The sequence below is a fragment of the Gossypium raimondii genome, chromosome 3, assembly GCF_025698545.1.
Source record: "Gossypium raimondii isolate GPD5lz chromosome 3, ASM2569854v1, whole genome shotgun sequence".
Lineage (NCBI taxonomy): Eukaryota > Viridiplantae > Streptophyta > Magnoliopsida > Malvales > Malvaceae > Gossypium > Gossypium raimondii.
The window spans coordinates 15,882,637-15,893,771 of NC_068567.1; the positions used below are offsets into that span (position 1 = coordinate 15,882,637).

At 33.8% G+C, this 11,135-nt stretch overlaps 1 non-coding gene across 1 annotated transcript; it reads left to right on the forward strand.

Annotated features, from left to right (window-relative positions):
* Positions 1 to 10,781: 10,781 nt before the first annotated feature.
* Positions 10,782 to 10,888, forward strand: LOC128040143 (small nucleolar RNA R71). The gene has a single exon (XR_008194803.1). It is a non-coding gene; the product is annotated as a small nucleolar RNA R71 (small nucleolar RNA).
* The last annotated feature ends 247 nt before the right edge of the window (positions 10,889 to 11,135 follow it).

An 11,135-nucleotide genomic window follows, 5' to 3' on the forward strand; every position in this document is an offset into this window, starting at 1 on the left:
CTGTTACAAAATAGACAAATAAATGGCTCACAAATGAGTTTGTTGTCTGTTTGAGTCCCTTCAAAGAATCCAAAACCACTTTAAAAGACTAGAATTAGGGATAAAGAAAGCTAGGTATGTTCAAAAAGAACTTAATGGGTTCCATAAATAAACAATGAACATCCTTAGGAGGAATGAACCATTCTCATGTGGATACAAATCATAACAAAGTATAACTCCTTGCCATGTCTACATACAATTCACAAGTGAACACATATTTGACTAAGTTTAGTACATGGGCAGGTACTATCTGCATCTAAGTACATTTGCCAATAAGTATAGTTCACTATTTGTTATTAATACATTCAAGTATAATTCACATGCAGTATTTTTAGAAACATTTATACACCCATCCTTGTGCTAGCTTCGGATGCTTTTCACAATATTACTCCGTAGAGCCAGTGTTCATTTATACCAACCGAACCTTCGAAATCATCATTTTTAATTTGAACACATATGTGTTCCCCTACAAGGCTAGGATTATTTGCCAATCTCGGTTTGCATTCTTATGCCCTACCGGAGACAAAACGTATAACATATCATATTCTCCATTTACTCTTCCCATCACATTCCATTTCAATAGACCTCTTTTACTCCCTTTCCTCCTTTTCGAATACTGAGCTTGTGCACCAAGGAAGGAGTGTCCATTTCAATTATTCATACATATTCATTTAAGTTTCCTATTTACAATTTTATTAACACTAGAATGCATATGTAATTTATATTATAATGCTAACTTTGCCTAGAATGACAACAGTAATTTTATATTAGTTCATTGTTTTTACCAAAAGCAAAAGTGGAATGAACTCACCAGAAACTACTATGAAAGCTTTATCTACTCAACAAATTCTTTCCCCTTCTTACTGGGGCTTCTCCCGCTTCTTTAGCTAAATACAACCAAACATTTCTATTAAATACAAAAAGAATCGAGATTGTTACGTAAAAAATAAGAATCAACAACATGCAATAATTTAACCAGAGGAAGGTTTCCTTCCTTCCAAAACTTCCAATGAAAACTTATATTATATGACTTCTACCATTCTTACATTTCCTAATACAAAAACTAAAGGAGGACTCAAGAAATTACCAGTGATTGGCTTTAAAGACAATTTCTAAATAGGCTATGATCTTAGGTTCTTCCTCCAAGCAACGAAGAATACTTCAAATTTTCTTCATAGAGAATAAAGAAAACTCAATAAAGGAAAATTAAAGTATTTCCTCTTTTATACCAATATTTAAATATAAGGTTAAGCTCTTCCCAATCTAAATAGGATCTCTAATCACCTTACATGCACACACGATTTCACTAATTAAGCACAACCATCAAGACTCTCTAGGTGTCTTGCATCCCACTTGTCCCTTTCCTAAGGTTTGACACGTAAGTGATACGCATCCCACTTATCACGTTTAATAATCAAAGGATTAACTTCGCAACAATTCAACTCACCACTAGCGTGTTCTTGCTCGAGTAAAATTTCCAAAAATGTAAGAGCTCGCCAAATGCTGAAATTGGGGTCCGCAAGATGGTGGAACACAACGAAATGATCACTAGAATTGATTTACCAGTTGAAGGAGAAGGCTTGCTATCAAGGATCGGTTTGAAACCAAAATTAAAATTGAGCCTGAAGATAGAACATTATCACATTGGTTTATTCACTCTTATTTCATTTCTAATTTTTTTACTGTTTTTTTCGATTTCAATTATTTATGTTATTTTTATTTTAATCAAGTCTAATCCCCCTTTTTATTTTGACACAGATCATCACAAGATGTGGGCACAAATATTGTTTGTCGTGTAACCTGGTTAATTTGAATGACAATTTTAGATATCCTAGTCCTTGTCGGATCGACCCTACTCCTTATTCTACTATTCATATACTGTTTAGGTGTAGGAATTTTAATTTTGGTGGACTCGACACCCATCAAAAATTAAAATTGAATTCAAATATATTTAAAGGTTTAAGATACGTGTAGAGATTCCTTAGGTTGGTAATGTGAAAATAAATGGAGTTGGTCAGGTACCTAAAAAAAGGTAACAAGTTGGCTTACGGTTTTCAAGTTTAGGTGTTAGTTAGTTCCAAAAGTAAGTTTAGGTAGCAAGTAGGTACAAGTTGCTAAGTTCAGGTACCTCTATATATTAACCCTTTCTCATATTCTAATATGTCCATGGGCAAAAATAACTTTATAAAAAATTATCATTTTACCCCTTACCTCAAAATCTTATCCAGTTAAGTTTAAAACTCTAAAAATGAATTATTAAACTAACTCATGACTCTAAAAATGATCAATTTCAAATAAATACAAATAAACAAAAAATTTCATGCCAAATTATTGGAAATATTCTCGGATTCGTATCATATGAAAAACGATAAATATTTAGGACATTACATGAATGAGATTAATGATTTAGTTATCAAATATTTCAACATTTTAGGCATTTTATATTTCCCAACAGGTGAATGCCACCAAATTCCGATAATCATATTAGCATCTTGACTGGAACATCCGTAAAAAGTGATTCCACTAGTCTATACTTGATCCAAAACCCATTGGGGGTAGGTTGTAACAAAATTCAGAGCTTCATTATACAAGTAAAGAAAGATCATGGGAAGTGACTATACTTTATTGTCTTCAGCACATCCCTACACTTATGGCTACAATAGGATGTAGCTTAATATCTTAATACTAAATTCTCCTTCGATGTAATTGCATTCTTGCACATGTGTTAACATCATAACTTATAGGGGCATTTTAACTTCCATATTAATTTCCAAATTCCTAAATCCAAGGCTATTATGTAAGGGACTTGAGTTGCAATTTTTGGGATACATTGGTTAACAATGTGTACATGAATATAAATATATAATTACTATCCTTCGTGAAATGTCATATTAATCAATCCTCCTTTGTAGCATTTCCAAGAGAGATAGCTCTTATTAACTATACATACTTTAGAACGAATAATTGTTGCAACAAACTTTCATTGTTTAATATTATAGTCGATGAGCTTATGAACCATGTATTGGACTATGTTAAAGACCAATCATGAGATGATTGTAATAGCATACTAATTTACCTTGTTTATTAATAAAGGAATTTCCATTATTATTTTCAGTCTTTATTCTTATGTATTAAACAAACTAATTAAAAATAATATCCTGAGAATAATATGTTTATTCTTAAACAGTCCTTAGTCGAGTACTATTGTGGGCTTGGACAACAATAATACATTGAGACTAATGTGTGGTTGATTGATGACAATGTATTGTCATGGATATTGGTTATCAAGTCAACACATGGGTACATGTTGGTAGAATAATGTATTGGACCAACTCATTATGATATTGTTTCTTAGACTATTATGTAATGGTCACAACAGTTATCATAGTGAAATGGTGTATATGATCCTTAGACTTGAATTTATCATAATACCAACTTAAAGATTCATATACTTTGTGCCACACCTAGTTTCCTATATGTTCGAAGATTTGGGAATAACTGAGGGGGTTAAATTGAATTAGAACTAGTCGATCTCTTAGTGGGAGACAAAATGATTATGGATGAATGATTGATATACAGTTAGAGGCTACACATGGGGGCTATGAATAGTTGAGATTAACTTCTTGGGAAACTTATTCTCCAATCTAATTTATTTTCTTCTCTACTTCATCTTTCATGGTGGCTCTGAGAAAGTAATGGTATTGGAAAGCTCTGCATGGGGCGATGATCGTAAGGTTTAAGTCGGAAAAGTAGAGAAACCAGTATACTGGTAAGGTTCTGAATCCTTCGGTATACGTAAGACTTAGAAAACAAAGTTAAGAGTTTTTAGAACAATTTTAAGTGTTCTGCATGTTCTAAAAAATTTGAGGGTTAAAGTGAAAAAACTAGGTTTAACCCATGATTTGGTTATCTTGCTTAGCTTCCACGAGAATGGAGACTCTAGCATTTGGCAAAGCTAAGTGGACAAGGTGAAGAAGCATCAAGTGAGTTTCTCTACTCAAACCCAGAACTGCAAAGGCATGATGCATGCTTTCATAAGTTTATGAGTGTCCTTTATTTTTGTTTGAATGCATGATGAAAGGAAATCATGAAAGGGGATTAAGGAAGGGATTAGTCGAAGCTAGGAAAGAGAATATAAAGAGAGTAATTTTGTTAGATACCACCATACGGTATTGCTGAATGCAAACCATGATTAACGAAGCTCTGGTGCTGAGGGGACACAGCGGTGTTCGAGCATCAAGGTATAGGATGGTGAAATGGATGAATGGATGGAAAAAATGGAAAAAAATGAAAAAAATTGAGAAATTCCATAGTTGAAAGATGCTATGGCGTCATGATAAAAATGAGTAAAACCATGATTGAAAAATGCCATGAAATCATGGTAAACAGGACTAAGACCATAACTAAAAGACTACTGTGGCATTCTAGTAGTCCGTCGAGATAGTAAACACGAAAAGTATAAGGTGAAAGACCATAGCTGGACTATGGCAACCCAGGTAGTCCGTCAGGACTTTAAACATGGGAATACAAAAATGAAGGACCATAGTAGGACTATGGCAATTGATGAAGTTTGTTAGGACATCAAACATGGGACCAGGCAAGTAAAACCATGGCATAACTATGACAACTTGTGGAGTCCATTGGGACATTAAGCAAGGAGAAGTCCGTCGAGACAGTAAACACGAGTGCTCATTTGGGATGGTAATAGTGGGAAATGTTACCACTAGGAAAAATGTTAGAAAGATAATTGAAGTATAAGACGCAATGGATAGCCAACATATTGAAGGAATTCATCAATAAAGGAGAAATGTTACAACTAGAATGCTAGTTGTGTAAGTGATAGTCAATAAACTAACTATAATTATGATAAAGGCAAGTGCACCTATCGAACAATAGTATAGCTAAGGTGAGTAGGGAATATCGTATCCACGAGGACTAAAAGTACAAGTAATTACTGTTATTCTATTATTTAGCTGATAAATTGAAGGGATTGTTTTTAATTTAAAATTAACTAAACTAAATACTAAGAACGCAACAGAGAGTGAATTAGGAAAACAATCGAATAAAACCAATAAGATAGACAATACCAGGAAAGAATCCACCTAGACTCCACCTATTATTCTGAATCTAAATTAAACGATTTATTCACTTGTGTCTTGATCCGTAGAAATCCCTAAATTATGTTAATATCTCTTTTAAGAGTAAAAACAATTGACTCTAGGTTTATTAATTGAAATCTCTTTCAAATTAAAACCTCTATTGTCACATTAATTCGATCTATGGATTCCCCTATTAGACTTGACTCTAATCTGGTAGATTTATGTCGTCCTATTTCTAAGATTGCATGCAACTCGACTCAATTATGCTAGATCTACTCTTAAATAGGAACTTTTCCTCCGTTGAAATAAGCACATTAAACATGCATTAATATCCTGAAAATATTAAAATACGAAATAAGCATACATAATTGAGAACAAGAATCAAGTATTTATCATGTAATTTAGAAATTAAATAATAACTTTCATCTTAGGTTTCATCTTCCCTATGTATCTAGGGACTTTAGTTCATAATCTGGAATAAAACCATCTCAAAGTTAGGATAATAACAAGACATAAAGAAACCTAATAAAACGTCTAAGGAAATTGAATAGAGATCTTCAGTCTTGAAGGAGATCCGCTTCTGAGTTGAATCCAGTGGCTTTCTTCGAGTCTTTTCTTCGTCCTTCTCTGCGTGCCCCCTTAGGTCCTCTTCTAATATGTATTTATAAATTTTAGAATGCTTAGAAACTCTAAAAATTGGGTTTTTTCGCATAAAAGAGAAGCAGGGTGCGAAATCGACATAGGCTAGCACATGGGTGTGTGGCCACTCCATGTGGCTCACACGAGCATGTGTCCAGCCCGTGTGGAAATGCCCAGGGCATGTGAATCCTAAAAATAACTATTTTTTTTTATTTTGGCTCGTTTTTCGCTCCTTTCAGTTCGCTGTGCTCACCTAAGTATAGAAACATGGATTTGAAGGATTAAGAGCATCAAATTCATTAACTTACATAATAAACCATCCGAAAATGCATCAAGAATGGGATTAAAAACATGTTACTTTTATGGCTTATCAAATATCCCCACACTTAAGCGTTTGCTTGTCCTCAAGCAAAATCGTCAACTCACAATTAAAAATTAATTTTTCTCAACTTATAATTCTCATCAATAATGTTTTGTTGTAATTCACAAATGATCATACATTGATAATTCAACTAAAAGAGCACTAAAGATTCAAACAATCCAAGTCAAACTTTTTTAAAGCATGAAAACATAGGTATTTCTCTTTATCTAAGTAATTACCTTTAATTCAAAATCGACAAGAATTGACATCCTCACTAAAGATTCACTCAAATTACTCAAAGTGTTTAAGGTTCAAAAATAAGCACTCAATAGTCAAACATGAAAAGTCATTACCATAGGCTTGCATGAAAATCAAATCTCCACCACTCTAAAATGAGATGATACACAAATCAAAAGGTCTTTAAGCGGTTGTAATGGGGTTTAGGTTAAAGGTGTGGAGAAAGGCTGAAAAAGATGGTTAAAATCAAGATCAAATTGATAAATTACCAAACTAGAAAGAAAACAACTGCATAAATCGAGAACTATTCAAGAATAAGAAAAGGAGCTTATTCTCAAAATATGAATTTAGCTGTTCAAGCTTATAGAACTAAATAATAATCAAAATGTAAATAAATATATATTTTTTGATTTCTTTTTTCTTTTTTTTTCTCTTTTTTTTACAACAAGAAATAATTCAGCAAATCAAACAAAAGAGCATAGTTAGGTAACTAACAAAACCAAATCTCGACAAAAAGGGAGTCAGTAAAATGGGAAAAATTCTCAACAAACAAAAAAAAGAAAAGAAAAATGAGTTATAGGTTAACATTAATGGTAAATCAAGAAACGGTGTGTTAGGCTCAACGGGGTTCACTAAGTGTTAATTATGTAGGTGAGCTTTTTATGGGATAAGTGTGTTAAAACCTAAGTGCCTTTATCATCTCAGTATATTAAATCAAAAGGTGTGGTCTCGACATGTATAATCGATGCAAAATCTAGAATAACAAATCAAATTGACACACTCATAACCAATAATAAAATGAGCAAGAAACATGTCTGCTCTAAGGGATCAAAATCTCACAAAAAACTCATGATTTTTATATGTCAATCTTGCAAATTTAAAACTTCAAGGTAATACCTCAAATCAGGGAAACAACCTAAATTTTTTAATTCTGAAAATAAACTTATCATGTTTGACTCTCTCATGTTTTAAAGTTTAAAACAACCAATGCACAACTATCTATAAATTTAATCCAAAACACATCAATAAAAATCACAAATCGATAAAAATTCATTCTAATAGAAGTATGAAAAAAGTTACTTAAACACAAGACATAATTCAAAGATTTTCTAATAATTATATAAATAACCTCCCACACTTAAGATGTACATTGTCCTCAATGTACAAATAGATATAATTACAGTATAAACAGAATATCATAAGAGAGGGAGAAAACTGAAACTGTCCTGAATTTTTGATGAAATTGCCAGAATGGTGAAAAGAGAAATTGTAGACAAATCTAGATGTAGTGCATGATTTCGAGCAAACTAATATCAAAATAGTGAAGATTAAGGGGTTATAAAAATACATTTCAAAAAATAATAATTAATATTAGTTTAAGAAAATAAATAAAAAATAAAGCAACTAAAACAAAGTTAAAAAAAGATAATAAAATAAAATAAAATAAAATAAAAACGAAAAAAATCAATGATACCAATAAATTTAAAGGTAATTGTAATAATAATAGTAAAAAAATACTAAAATAATAGAAATAGCAGAAAAATTAAAATAGATTTAAAATCTAAGTCTAAGAATAAAAAAATAAAAAAATTAGTAAATAAATAAATAAATAAAAGGGGTGGCTTGGTTGTGTGGTGTGGGCGCTGCTAGTGGGTGGTACGAATGGGGGGAAAGGGTGGGTATGGGGATGTGTCATGGGAAGTGCGAGGGAGGGTAGTGTCTCAAAGGGGTGAGGAAGGTGGGAGGAACGACGACCGAAAAGGAGCGGTTGGATGGAGCGACGGCTAGGGTTTGTGGGTGGAATTTAGGGGAAGAAGACAAACTTTGAAAAATAAAATTAGGGTTATGGATTTTTAAGAGTGACCCGGCTGTGTGTACGTTGAAAATACCAACCCAGTCTTCACACGGCCTTAGACACTCCCATTTTACATGGTCGTGTGCAACCTCCTTCGCTTCTTCTACGCTCGTGTGATAGCCTACACGCCTGTGAACCTCGGCCGTGCCTCGCACATAGCTGTGGGCCTTGCTTGTGTAACTCTCTGACTTGATTTAAAAATGAAAAAATTAGCTCCAGGTTTCACATGGCCTAGGACACGCCTGTGTGTTCAGGCCGTGTGGGTCACTTGGCCATGTCGCCAGGCTGTGTAACTTACTGTCAACTATCTTAAAATTTTAAAACTAAATCTTAAGCTCCACACGGCCAAGGACATGCCCGTGTGTCTAGGTCGTGTGGGTTAAAAACACACATTTCTATTTATTTATTTATTTATATATTTTAAAAATTAATTAATTTGAAAAACATCATGGAATAAAATTAAGAAAATTAGTAGTGTTAACACTCGAGTTTCCTCCCGAGAAGTGCTTATTTAAGGTCTAAGCTCGACTTACCTTGTATTCGTATGGTTACGGTGGTTTACGGAGTCGAATCTCCACTTTCTCGCTGTCAATTCTATTATCAAAATAAGATTTGAGTCGAGTAATATTTACCTTAAAAGTGTCGAACTCAGAATGAGTTACCTCGACTGTACCGTATGGGAAGACATTTAGTACCGTAAAAGGATTTGATCCGTTTGCATCAAGCTCCGAAGTGGCAATTTAAGGATCCATTTTATCTAGAAGTACCTTGTCTCCAACCTTAAATTGTTTCGTTCCATCTACGTGTTTATCATGGTGTCTCCTTAACTCTTTATCGTGCTTTTTTGGTTTCTCCTTAACATATGTTCGCCATTCATCTAGCTCATCGATTTGCAACATTTGTTTATAATGAGTCGTTCTGTTTCTGTCGCATGGATTGGAACGTGGCTCTATCACATTTTTTTGAGGGGTTTCCTATAAAGAAGTTTGAGCCACATGGTTACTTATATTAGTAGAACTTGTAAAATCATCTCGATCATTAGATGTCTTAGCATAATCATGAGCTTGGAGAGTAATCGTTTTGTCACCTACACGAAGTGCTAATTCATCTGTACCAACATCAATAATAGTTCTAGTAGATGCTAAAAAGGCTCTTCCTAAAATTAAAGGTACTTCATTACCCGTATCCATATCTAAAACAACAAAATGAACTGGGAGTATGAATTTATCAATTTTTACAAGAACATCTTCAATAATACCTCTAGGAAATCTAATGGTATTATCTGCTAATTGAATACTCATCCTATTTTGTTTGGGTTTCCCAAGACGTAATTGTTTAAAAATTTTATAGGGCATGACATTAATACTTGCCCCTAAATAAGCCAAAGCATTATTAATATTCAAACTACCAATTAAACAAGGAATAGTAAAACTCCCTGGATCTTTCAATTTGTTGGGTAGTTAATTTTGCAAAATGGCTGAGCAAACTGTGTTTAGCTCCACATGCGACGAGTCATCTAACTTCCTCTTGTTCACCAAAAGCTCCTTTAAAAATTTAACGGAATTGGGCATCTGCAAATGTGCTTTAATAAACGGTAAGTTAATATGGATTTTTTTAGAAGTTTAAAGAATTTACCAAATTGTTCATTCGTGTAGTCTTTCTTCATCACGTTAGGATATGGCACTCGAGGTTTATATTCCTTACCAACTAGTTTTTGTTCACTCTAGCTTACCTCAACCTTACTTTTACTTACCACACTTTCTTGCCTCGATTCTGATACAGATTCAACTAACCCTTCTTCATCTCGAACAGTAATTGCATGAAGCTGCTCCCTTAGGTTAGTTTCGGTATTGCTAGGCAAGCTACCTTGTGGTCTTTCTAAGATTAGCTTGCAAGCTGACCTATTTGGTTCTCGAGCCCTTGAATTGACGCTTGCTGGTTTTTAAGCATTGCTTCAGTGTTCTAAAAACGGGTTTCCGACATCGAAATAAACTTCGTTAACATCTCTTTAAGATTCGACTTTTCTTCTTACTGGTAAGGTTGTTGTTGAAAACCTAGGGGAGATTGTGCTCTCTGATTTCCTTGACCACCCCAACGGAAATTGGGATGATTCCTCCAACTTGCATTATAAGTGTTACTGTAAGGATTATTTTGAGGCCTAGGATTATTACTCATATAATTGATTTGTTCGTTCTCTGTGCTAGGATCGTAGGGTAAATAATCTGGATTGTTCATTCCTCCTCCATTCATGTTGCATTGCATCACCGATTGTACCTGCGTAGAAACACATAAACCATCAATTTTCTTATTTAACAATTCTACCTGATTCGATAACATGGTGATTGCATCTAAATTGAAAACACCAACTGCTTTCATCGGCATTGTCCTCATGACTTGCCACTGATAATTGTTCAATGCCATCTCTTCTATAAACTCATAAGTCACTTCGGGTGTTTTAGTATTCAATGTACCACCAGTTACTACATCAATCAACTATCTAGTTGATGGGTTTAAATCGTTGTAGAAGGTTTGAACCTGTAGTCATAAAGGTAACCCATGGTAAGGGCACCTTCTCAATAAATCCTTATACCTCTCCCATGCATCATATAAGGTCTCTAAATCGATCTGAATGAAGAAAGAGATATCATTTCTCAGCTTAGCTGTCTTAGCCGGTGGGAAGTACTTCAGTAAAAAGTTCTTGGTCATTTGATCCCATGTAGTGATAGAACCTCATGGTAAGGAGTTCAACCACTGTCTAGCTTTATTCGTCAACGAGAAGGGAAACAACCGTAGGCGAATGGCATCATCAAAAACACCATTTATCTTGAAAGTATCACAAACTTCCAGAAATTTAGCCAAATGAGTATTTGGATCCTTGTCTTGCAAACCATTAAACTGAACAAAT